Source organism: Rhipicephalus microplus, unplaced genomic scaffold, assembly GCF_043290135.1.
Source record: "Rhipicephalus microplus isolate Deutch F79 unplaced genomic scaffold, USDA_Rmic scaffold_129, whole genome shotgun sequence".
In the NCBI taxonomy this organism is placed as follows: Eukaryota; Metazoa; Arthropoda; class Arachnida; order Ixodida; family Ixodidae; genus Rhipicephalus; species Rhipicephalus microplus.
The window spans coordinates 9373-20996 of NW_027464701.1; the positions used below are offsets into that span (position 1 = coordinate 9373).

The 11624-nt window shown below is 42.7% G+C and overlaps 1 pseudogene; it reads left to right on the top strand.

Annotated features, from left to right (window-relative positions):
- The first annotated feature begins 6537 nt into the window (after positions 1 to 6537).
- Positions 6538 to 9832, top strand: LOC119173686 (uncharacterized; annotated as a pseudogene).
- Positions 9833 to 11624: the final 1792 nt, after the last annotated feature.

Sequence of the window (11624 nt, forward strand, 5' to 3'; positions counted from 1 at the left end):
ACAGCGCAACTACCTCGTCAAAGACGCGACAACACTGACGCTAGCAAGCTGTAGACAGCATAAAAGCCCAGCCCATGAACCAAGGCACTTCAGTGGACTTGGCGGCACCAACCAGGCAGCGATGCTTATTCCTGCTCTTTTTGTTGTGCGGGTCAGTGACGATTACTCTGTAACCTCCGTAAGAGATAACGATGTAACTTTTATGGTGCTGCCGAGTCTACGCTTCCTTGTTTCGTTGATTGCTGATTGCTATCATGTGTGTAAACTTTTGTTACTAATATCGAGTGATGTTGAGCTCAATCCTGGTCTGAATTATGATTCGGAATCTGATACCCTCCTTAACAATGATATTTTAAAAGAAATACTCAAAGAACAAACTAAAACAAAAAAACGGTAAAGGAACTTGTGGCCAACACAAAAAATGCAGAAAGGACTGTGGATAATATGGAAACCAGGCTTGCTAAAATCGAAAACAATAAGGAATGGCTTAATCACTGCGAAGAGAAATTGGGTGAGTATGAAAGGAATTACGACACCACGAAAGGTGAAATTGAAAGCCTTGCAATGAAACTAGACGATGTAGAAAATAGAAGTACATGTAATAACTTGATCATTTATAGTGTTACGGAAGAGCTTAACCAAGATGCCATCTTACTAGAACAGAAAGTGAAACAAGACGTTCTGAAACGAACACTCGGCGTTGAAGTGAAACCCATCGAAAGAATTCATAGGATAGGCACCCGTAAAACTGACAAAGAAAGACCAATCATCCTACGTTTGTATGACTACAGCGAAAAACAAACAAAATTTTGTCTAGCTTTACAAGCTCAAGGGTATGCCCCTATCTATTTCCGAGGATTTTTCTAAAAGAGCAAGAACATACGTGCGCACTTATGGCACTCAGCAGCAAGCAAAAGAACTAAAGGAGCAAAAGGTAAACTACTGTTCAATAAACTGAAAGTCAATGGCAAGGCTTATACTTTTGCCCCGGTAAAGAATGCTAGAAGAGACATATTGCAACAAGCAGGCCAACTGCGAAACATTCCGTCAACTTCAACTACGCATAAAAGGTTTACAAATAAGTAGAAATCGAAATGACAACCTAGTAACAAAACACTTAAGATTATTTACTTCAACGATAGAAGTGTACAAAACAAACTTGATCAATTAGAGAGCTTCATCCTATCTTACCAACCTCACGTTCTAAAAATAACAGAAACTTGGCTTCACCCTAAAATACGTGACTCAGGCGTTATCCCTACTACATACAGATTGTTGGGACAGAAAATCAAGAGGCGGTGGTGTAGTGGTAGCAATTAAAAAGAATATCACATCCTTAGAACTCGATGGTATTCCTGACCTTGAAAGCATTTGGTGCAAGTTAACATAATGCAACAAAAGTATAACCGTAGGAAGAATATTTGGGCCTCCAAATGCGGCACCTGACTACATTGAAATGATTCATGGTCATCTTTTAAAGCATACAAACTCCAAATCAAAAATAATTCTTGCCGAGTACTTTAACCTTCCCGGAATAAGTTGGAGCAATAATTCACATGATAGTCGTGACGTCACGAGTTCTTAACTGCTTCTTGACGTGGTTTTCACATTTTCCCTGAATTAACTAGTGACTGATAACATATCACTTCAAAATCATCGTCCTTACTTGATCTAGCGATTGTAAGTAGCACATAGGAAAGTTCTTCTGTGTCCATCGAGAATGGCATTTTGGAGCGCAAAGTGATTTTTTTAACTTGTCCCATTACTTACACGTGGAAATACAAAAACCCACTACCTACTTAATTTGAAGATTACACCCGTTCAAATCGACGCTAGGGGCTACGCTGTACTACGCTTCCTAGAAACACAGTTTCATGAATTCGCTGAGCTAACACAAGTATAAGAGCTCTGGGCATGTTTGAAAAACATTGTCAATATTGCGAACATTCCTTCATTCCGAATAAAAAGAAATGCCAGAAAAAAGTTATCCAGGAGTACCCTTGGATAACTCGTGAAATAAATCAACTCAAAAGAAAAATAAAACAACGGCGGAAAAAGGGAAACAAGAGCAACACATTCAATGTTATCGGAGCCTTGAACGATAAAATGCTCTAAGCAAAAGCTAATCTCTTTAACACTACGTTACCTTCGTTTATGACCCACTGTTCCCACAAATTCTGGTTATACTTGTCAGATGAACGAGATTCAATCTCGCAAATTAAGTATTCAGAACAAGTTGTTAAGGAACCAGAGCACATCGCTAATGAGATAAATAAATGTTTTCAATCAGTTTTTATGAAACACGCCACTAACGCAGTACTACCCCCCTATGCTGTGAAAGTACCCATGGAAGAATTAATTATAAGTGAAGAAGGCATAGTTGCTCTTCTGCTGAAGCTTGATCTAAAAAAATGCACTGGTCTCGGTCAAATTACTAACTCATTTGTATGTTGATATGCGCAATGGACATTTAAATATTCCTTTAAAATATACACGTTATCTCTGCACACTTCAGAATTACCGGACGACTGGTGCCACGCCACAGTAGTCCCTATACACAGATCAGGCTCAAAGCTCGAAATAAGCAACTACCGCCCCGTGTCGCTTACGAGCTCGTGCTGCAAAATATTCAAACATATAATTTTCAAGATCATAATGACACACCTAAAAACAAATGAGCTCCTTACAAACATCAACATGGCTCCAGATCAGGTCTCTCAAGTACAGCCCAATCGGCTGTATTAACTCACGATCTAGTCAATGCAATTATCGAGAACAGTCAAATAAATGCCGTTTTTTTAAACTTCTCTAAAGCGTTCGATGTTCTCTCACACAAGGATTAATTAAGAAAAGTATCGGCCTTTGGTATTGATGATAAAATAGTAGCGTGGAATAAGAGTTTTTTGACCAAACGAAAACAGAGAGTAACAATCGACAACCATCTATTGCAACCGCTTGATGTTTACTCTGGAGTCTCTAATGGAACGGTACTTGCCCCACCTTTCTTTTTAATGTTTAATTAAAGACATTCAAATAAGGACATCCAATTTTCTATTATTATTCCTGTTCAAATGCGACTATTCGCAGACCACGGTGTTGTGTACACAGTCGTACACAATTCAAACGATCAAGTTAACCTGAACAATTCATTGCAAATGATCTATTCCTGGTGGGATACTTGGGGCATGCAAATAAACACAACCAAAACTCGCTTCATTTCATTCACAAATAAGACCAACTATTTTCACTTTACATGCACTATAGCAAACACAACTATCGATAAAAGCGACCAAGTAAAATACTTTGGTGTTACTTTCTCAGCGAACCTCAACTGGGAAACACATGTTTTAGCCATATGTCGTAAAGCGGAGAGAAAGTTATCTTTCCTGAGGAGAAAAATGCCCACTGCACGATCACACCTTAAACTTAATACATAAAAAGACTAATTATACTTTGACTAGAGTACGCCGATCTCATCTGGAGTCCACATCAAAAGTACCTCAATAATAAAATAGAAAGAATACAAAAATTGGCACTTGGATTTGTATACTCCGACTTCTTTAGGAATTTTATTCGGTTCCCTGAGATCTACACACAGCCGGATGCTTCCATTTTTCTTGCAGAAAAATGGAAGCATCCGCCTGTGTGTAGATCTCAGGGAACCGAATAAGGCAATTATAATCGATGGGTATCCTTCGCCACACGTTGAAGAGTTGTTGGAGATGTTCATGGAGCCACTTGTTTTTCTTAGCTAGACTTGGCGTCAGCTTATCACCAGCTGTTGTTAGAGGAGAGAAGTAGGGACTTAACGACGTTCATCACGCGTGATGGCTTGTTCAGGTTTAAGCGTGTCTGTTTTGTTCTGGCGTCCGTGCCTGCAGTTTTTCAAAAAAAAAAGATGTCCCAGATTTTAAAAGATTGTAACAATGTAATTTGCTATCTGGACGATGTCCTTGTGTGGGGTAAGGCTCAGTCTGAGCATGACGCGAGCCTAATTGAAGTTTTGACTTGCATAGCCAACAGTTGCATGAAGTTAAATGATAAATGTCTTTTTTCCGTGAAATAACTTAGATTCTTGGGACAACGGATTTCAGCTGCTGGCATATCGCTGTTAGAAAGTACAGTAAAGGCTATAATAAAGCCCCAGCTCCTACAGACATTAAGTCTTTACAGTCAATTTTAGGTCTGGCAGGATACTATGCCAAGTTCATTGATCACTATGCAGACCTAGTTGAAGCGCTTCGTCTCATGCTCAGTCAGGGCCAAAAGTTTTGCTGGTCGGAGAATGCCCAACGCAGTTTCAACCAGTTGAAAACGCGCCTGACTTGTTCGCCTGTCATTAAGGTGTTTAATCCTGAGCTACCTGTAGTGGTTACAACCGATGCATCTGACGTGGGCATCGGGGCTGTGTTACAGCAGCGGTATGGTCCTAAGCTTGAAACAGTAGCCTTTGCGTCGAGAACCTTGTCAGATACTGAAATAAAGTGCTTTGTGGGTGAACGCGAAGCACTTGCCTGTCTATTCGCGTGTGAAAGGTGGCATGTTTACCTCTTGGGTAGACGTTTCACCCTTAGAACCGACCGTCAGGCTGTAGTTGCTTTGTTAGCCGCAGATGATGCTGGCCGACGGCCTTCAAGGATTTTGCGGTGGTCAGCTACACTTTTGTATTACAACTTTGACATAGAATATTGCAAGGGCTCCGAAAATGTGGTCGCTCATGCCCTGTCTAGGCTGCCAATTCAGACCTGTCCACAACTTAGCAAGGATGAAGAAATAGTGTCTTTAGTGACATCTGTTGTTGAAAAAGAAACCGTCCAACTTTCAACGAATGCAGATGTGACGTTGCAAAAAGTCTGTGAATGTGCATCCAAGGGCTGGCCTTTTAAGAAGCATATAAACAATGAGTTAATGGCTTACTTTCATGTTAGGAATGAACTCTCTTGTGTTGACGGATTACTGATGCGTGGTGACCGTGTAGTCATTCCAACTGTTCTGGTACCTACTTTCCTCCAATTAGCACATGAAAATCATCAAGGGATAGTACGTACTAAGCAACGTCTGCGTGAAAGGCATTGGTGGCCCCAAATGAATTGTTCTGTAGAAGAACATGTCAAGCATTGTCACATCTGTCAGCTGACCGACAAGCCGGCCTAGCCGCGTGTAGCACCGTTGCAGCCCGTTGAATGGCCTGGAGGGCCGTGGTAAAAGTTGGGTATGGACATTGTCTGCCCGTTAAATGCATCTTTTCCCAGATATCTTGTTACCTTAGTCGACTACTATTCAAAATAGCCTGAGGTTCTTGGCACGAATTCTATCTCCACAGAGGATGTCATTAACCTGTTGGAATCGTCGTTTAGCCGGGAAGGGCTACCAGAGTTCTTAGTAACTGACAATGGTCCACAATTTGTTTCTGTACAATTTCAGGAATATCTGAAGGAACGGGGCATCCGTCATATATTTTCGTCCAATTATTACCCCGAGGCCAAGGTGAAACAGAACGCCTTAACATGATTCTTAAGGAACATTTGCAGGTAGCCAGACTTGAAGGTAAAGATGCCTCGAGGAGCACCAATCAATTTTTGAGTTCCTATAGGCTCACACCACATGCAGTGACTGGCCTGTTTCCAGCTTTTTTGCGGCACGGTCGACAACCTTGTTCCAACATAGACATTAACAACTTAAGGATTCGACGTAAAGTATCGGAGTCGCCCAATGGGTTGCCTCATTTCCGGAATCAGGTTGCAGCGAAACAGAATAAGAGCAAAGGGTATTTTGATAAAAGGAAAGGTGCGCAGCAAACACGCATAAAGGTCGGCGATTTGGTTAAGGTAAGACTCCATAGGAATGGCTTTTTCAAGTATAGTAGGCCTTTTACAGTGAAGGCTCAGGTTGCGCCGTCCACTTTTCTCCTTAGTGACGGAAAAGTGTGGAATGCATCCAAGTTAACAGTAATTCCTAGGGATTCTTTCCAGATTGCCGCCTTTTCTACTACACCCAAAAACTTATTTACTCTTATTCCAGTTTAGATCTTTGTGGCAGTCAGTCCCCTGGTTCACCTACGTTGCAGGGATCCACCAACACTACCTAGATTTTTTTTCAAGGCCTCGGCAAGCCTCCGTCTCGTCAGCGTGACGTCACTGCTCTGAGATCTGTGAGAAAGCAACGCTTGACTGGCTGAGGTCGGAATGGCTTGCGTCTTGTGTTCGCCAAATAGACAGACAATCTCTTTTGCTTCGAAACAAGTTTTCTGTAGGCAAACTGTGTGAAATTATTACCTACTATCTAACAAAAAAAGCTTAGCAATATTTTATCTTTCAAATGATGTACTTATTTACTTGATTTATTCACGCTTTAAAGATTTTTGTGCACAGCCGAGAGAAGTTGGCAGCGCATGACAGTGCGTCTGGCCACATTGATCTTACGTGCTCGCTCGCTCTGCTGGCAGTTGTGGTTGTAGGCTAGTTGCATTTTGTTACCGCTCACGCTGTTTTTTCTTTCTCTTGTGCTGTGTGAGCAGGGTTGGGTAAACTACGCAATATGCCTGGATGCTGCTGTGCACCGGGGTGCAACTCTAACTATGCTCATGGACCTAATGCGCGCGTCTATTGGTTTCCGATGAACGCCGACCAAAGAACCGCATGGACGAGAGCGATCGATCGCAAGGATTTTGCGCCCACAAAGTACATTGTGGTAAGTGCGTTCTTTCACTTGTCGCAGGTGCCTACGCATGTGTAAACTCACTCAGCTATTCAACTAAAAACTTTTCAATTTTCATTATTTGTGAGCTATGCCTTCGAGGCACTTGCATAATATTTTACGAAGGACATGAGACACGCAGTATTAGTAATCGTGCTGTTTGCCGAATTTTTGTTTTCGCGCGACTAGTCTTGACAAACAGGTACTTCTCTCGCAATCTCATGCCTAGCTGATGGTCTGAGTCGCTCTAAACGGACTGCAGCGCCTGATCAAATCCTATGAGAGTTAGATTTAATAAACAGCGGTCGCCTGTTGGGTCGCCTAACAAGGCATTGCTACTATGATAATGCCTAATAATACAGCCACATTTTCTGATATGTAGTTGACGAATGTCCACTAACTTTTTCTTGCTTGATTTTTGTGCTATATGCTCTGTTTGATTTTTTTTCAGGTGTGTGAGAAGCACTTTCATACAAGTGATTTTGTGACCACGTCGACCTATCAAGATGAGAAAGCCTGACGAGTACTTGAAGTTTCTCGCCAGCTGAGACGACGCACGTCTGGTGCTATCCTGAGCCTATTTCCAAACTGCCCTTCGTATCTTTCTCGTCCCACTACTGTTGTCCGGGAAGGTCCTGAAGAGAAGCGGCTTCGTCTAGAGAGAGAGTCGCTACAGAAGGCAATAAGGCAGTCCGCTGAATCTCACGAAAAAGAGAAGAAAAAGAATAACGTCAGTACTTTCGAAGACTTGCTCACCGCACTGACAAGTTTCCAGACAAACACCTTCTGGACAAATCTTGTTACTCACAACAAAGTCCTCTTCCTAAACTTCGATTCTCAAGAAGCTCCAACTGTGCGTTTTTCTGTGACAGTGTCAGCTGATTTGATTGTGAAAGTGTTCGTTGGTGACGTGCAGCTTAACAAGCTTGGGACCCTCGTGCTTCCTGTTTATTTGTGTGATCTGCGGGAAATCGACAAGGTCCTTATTGCTGTGCAAAGTTTGGCAGGAAACTTCTCCGACAGCGAAGAACGCTTGCAGATTATCATAAAAAAGACAGTGGAAACACTGGATGAACTAGCGTCACAAAGTTTCCCACATGAGTGGCAAGTGGAAGTTGTCAAGTTCGTAAAACAGCAAGTCTGCATTTTACTGAGCAAAACATCGAGATACCCTGTGGACTTGCTGGTATTTTCTAGCCTTGTGCTCACAATATCTCCACATGCGTACAGATTTATTAGGTCCACATCAAAGTTCCACATCCCGACACAATTAGACGTGTTTGTCGGTCATACCGTGTGAACCCATGCTCTGAGCAACAAGATACTTTATTTCTGTCGCATGCAAAGATGCTGGCCGTAGGAATGGATGACCACGAAAAACCTGTGACGCTTGTCTAGACGAAATTCATCTGCAGCCCTTCATTGACTACAAAGGTGGTGGTCTAGTAGGAATGGCTACAAGCAGTCAAAACGCAGCAAAAACTGCATATGTGTTTATGATTCTAAGCCTCCTGTCGTCAAGCAAAGACGTAGTGCACATTCTTCTAGTGGCGAAAATAGATGCAATACAGCTGCATCAATTTCTTCGTGAGCTCATTCATTGGCTGGAGGCAACAGGCTTTCGAGTAATCGTAGTTGTTTCAGACAACAACTCCATCATTGGGAAGGCAATGTCATTTTTTTCAGAGCCACGGAAGGTTGATATGGTCTACAAGCATCCTTCAGACCAATAAAGACCACTGTTTTTTATTTTAGATTCTGTTCATATTTTCAAATGCATTCAAAACAATTGGCTTAACCAGCGTAACAGTGGTAAATGTATGTTTTTTCCAGACATCAATGGACTACCTGACAAGCCGTGCGTGCTAACAGCTTCATTCAACACGCTGCTAGAGCTCCATGAGAGAGAAAAAAATGAGCTTGTACGACTTGTTCCAACATTGTCTTTGAGCAACTGAAACCTTCGAACTTAGAGCGACAAAATATGAAACTTGTTCTCAAGGTGTTCAACAGTTTCACAATCGCAGCTCTCAACAGTGCACAAGCAGCAGAACTGCAGCCTGCCAAAAGCACGGCCGATTTTATCAGAACTGTCGTAATGTGGTGGCGCAGAGTGAATGTTAAGACGCCGGATGAAGGGAGGCATCTTCGAGATGACTTAAAAGAGCCCATAAAGGCAGTTTGTTGCCCCCAAGTCGAGCTTTTGAACAAAATAGTCAGTTGGCTCGACTACTGGAAAAGCCTCAAGCATGACACTGGTCATTTCAGTCATGAGATGCACTATGCATTGCGTCACACGTCTCTTGCTCTTGTTCAGGTGACAAGCTACTGCCTTGAAAAGCTTGGGTTCAGGTACGTCTTACTGGAGAAATTCCAGTCGGACTGCCTTGAAGACACGTTTGGCAGGTACCGATAGTTAAGTGGCGCACAGTACCTTATCTCCATACGGCAGATGTATGAAGCGGAGCACAAATTGAGGCTGCAGAAGGTCCTTGAGCTGCCAGAGAGTGACGAGATTCCTCTATGTGCCTCCACTGATGTATTTCGTGATGCTTTAAAGCAACTCCAGATTGTAGTTGGAGAAGAGGACATTGCTGCAAAGCAGCATGCACTTCCAGCTAAAACTTATGTCCCTGGTTATTGCGCACATGCTACACTCAAGAAGCTTAAATGTGCATTCTGTAAAGAGAATCTAGTTGTTGAGAGTAGGAGTCTTACAATTGAGGCAGACGAGCTCATAACGAGCATCACAAGACGTACACTTAAGTTTCCCCAAGCCGTCGTTGTGAATGCCGTACTGATGAATATTGTTCTCCAGAAACTGACAAGTGAAAAACACGCAGCTAAATTTTATGCCTGTGAAAAGCAGAAAGAACTGCTTGTTTCAATGACAACACTCTTCCTTGAGTGGAATGAAGACTTTGATGTTTGTGACAATGGCCATACGCCACGTGTAGTGATGGGTACATACTTAGTGCAGCAGCCAACACTTTGTTAAACAACCTTTGAAAACGAGAAAACAACAAGTTGTCTGAAGCCAAAGCAGCTAAACGGAAACTGAAGACACTCCAGGCGTAATCTCTCGCACATGACTGATGATGTGTCCTTTGTGTTTATAAAGCCAAATCGTTTGAGCTCCCAGTTTCAACATAAAATCATTTTAAAATGTTCAAAGCTTTACCTCCACAATTTTTTAAAGACTTGTCACATCTTTCCTTTTGCTGTGAACATTCCCTTTCTTTTGGCACTTGAGCTGTTATGTAGAAGAATCATTTAAAGATTTAAATGGATCATATCTAACCCATTTTGTGTGTGTTCAATTAAATCTACTCAAAATAAGTCAACTAAGTGTCAAAAAGATTTTACAGGTAATGTCAAGTTTGCTTTATTTTACTTTTTAGGGATATATCGTATGTGAAAAACTTCGCATGAATTATCGTTCAATGGTTTTATTTTGTTGCTGGTTTGTTTTCAAAAGCATTTTATATAATAAAACATGCAGTCTTGTTTTGACACAAATCTTCTGGTCCATTTACTGAAATGCAAAATATACCCTCCAATGCCTTCAAAAACTTGACATGAACCAACGAGTCCGAAAACGCGCCTTACTTCAGTATTATCATAACTCACTCAGGCACACTTTCTCACGTGTGGTATTAGAGCCAATAGACTTATTTTGGTTTCCCGTTACCACTGCTCTGCTGCTAGGTGCGAACTTCTCCATTGCACGATGAGCTCATCACAAGGTTCTGCTACAATTGTATATATAGGTGTAAATATAAAAAATTTTCGGGGTCTATAACATTTACACCTGTTGCTAACAAAAATTCCTTCTAGGCAGGCCCGTAGCCAAAAAATTAATTTTCGGGTGGTGGGGCACCTGTTGAAGTCCTTGACAAACCCCTATTTTCACTATATATTCTCAGTAAAACAGCCCCCTCTAACCGGATTTTGTGGAGGGGGGAAAGGGGGCCTCCTAACCCCTCCCCCCTGGCCACGGGCCTGCTTCTAGGTGTAAGTCTCTGAGAAAAAAAAATGCTACGAGTGCAACTGGGCCGCGGAACGACAAAACGCGAACGTGTGCCGGTCATTTGAGTGAAGCCAGCTTCCAGGCAGATCTCACACTGATGTCGTCACGTAGGCTTGCGGAGGCCTGAAAAAAAGTCTAGGTGGTGTTGGCTCCACCCCCAGTTATCAGCCAGACTCTGATTAGTCAGAGATATCTTATAGTGAAGGGTCTGAATCAGTTGTTTCCCAAGGAACGTTGGGAAGTCAGCAGGACCCGGTGCGGGTACCTTTTTCAAGTAATCCACTAAATCTCAACCGTGGGGAGGAAGAAAGTGAAGGGGCTACAAGGTTTTCAAAAACGACCGAACCTGGTCGCACTTCAACAAGTTCTACTGAGACTTCTATGCGTCCGCGCCGTCAGACAAAACGACCTGACTGGCTCAAAGATTTTGTCACTTAAGGTCAAAAGAGTTCTTCCTATAATGCCGTGGCTAGTGGGCCCATGCCACGACATCGCAGGAGACTTTCAGTTCTGTTTTTTTTGCAGTGTATTTCGTTTCACAAGATGTGTGACGTATCTGTTGTATTAGGCCACTTGTGCCTGTGCGCGAACTGTTCTTCTCCCCGCCGCTCGTGTGGCGTGAACATTCCTTAGTGGAGATCCTGGAACTTTCTGTAGCGTTACCCTGTGATAATGCTCATTTTATTGACGCCCTAGTGTGTACTCTGTCAACAGATGTCGTCTGTAACGGCACACACGTGATTGCATGCAGCCAATCACGTAAGTCCGCGTGTCGGTTGTGTGTCGTTCAATAAACGGCCACTGGCCGGCTCAGTCTTTGTTGGGCTTTCGAGGGCTCCGGTCAACTCACTTCTACTGCGCGTATCGGGGCGCGTGCCGGCGCACGTTGCGTCTCACG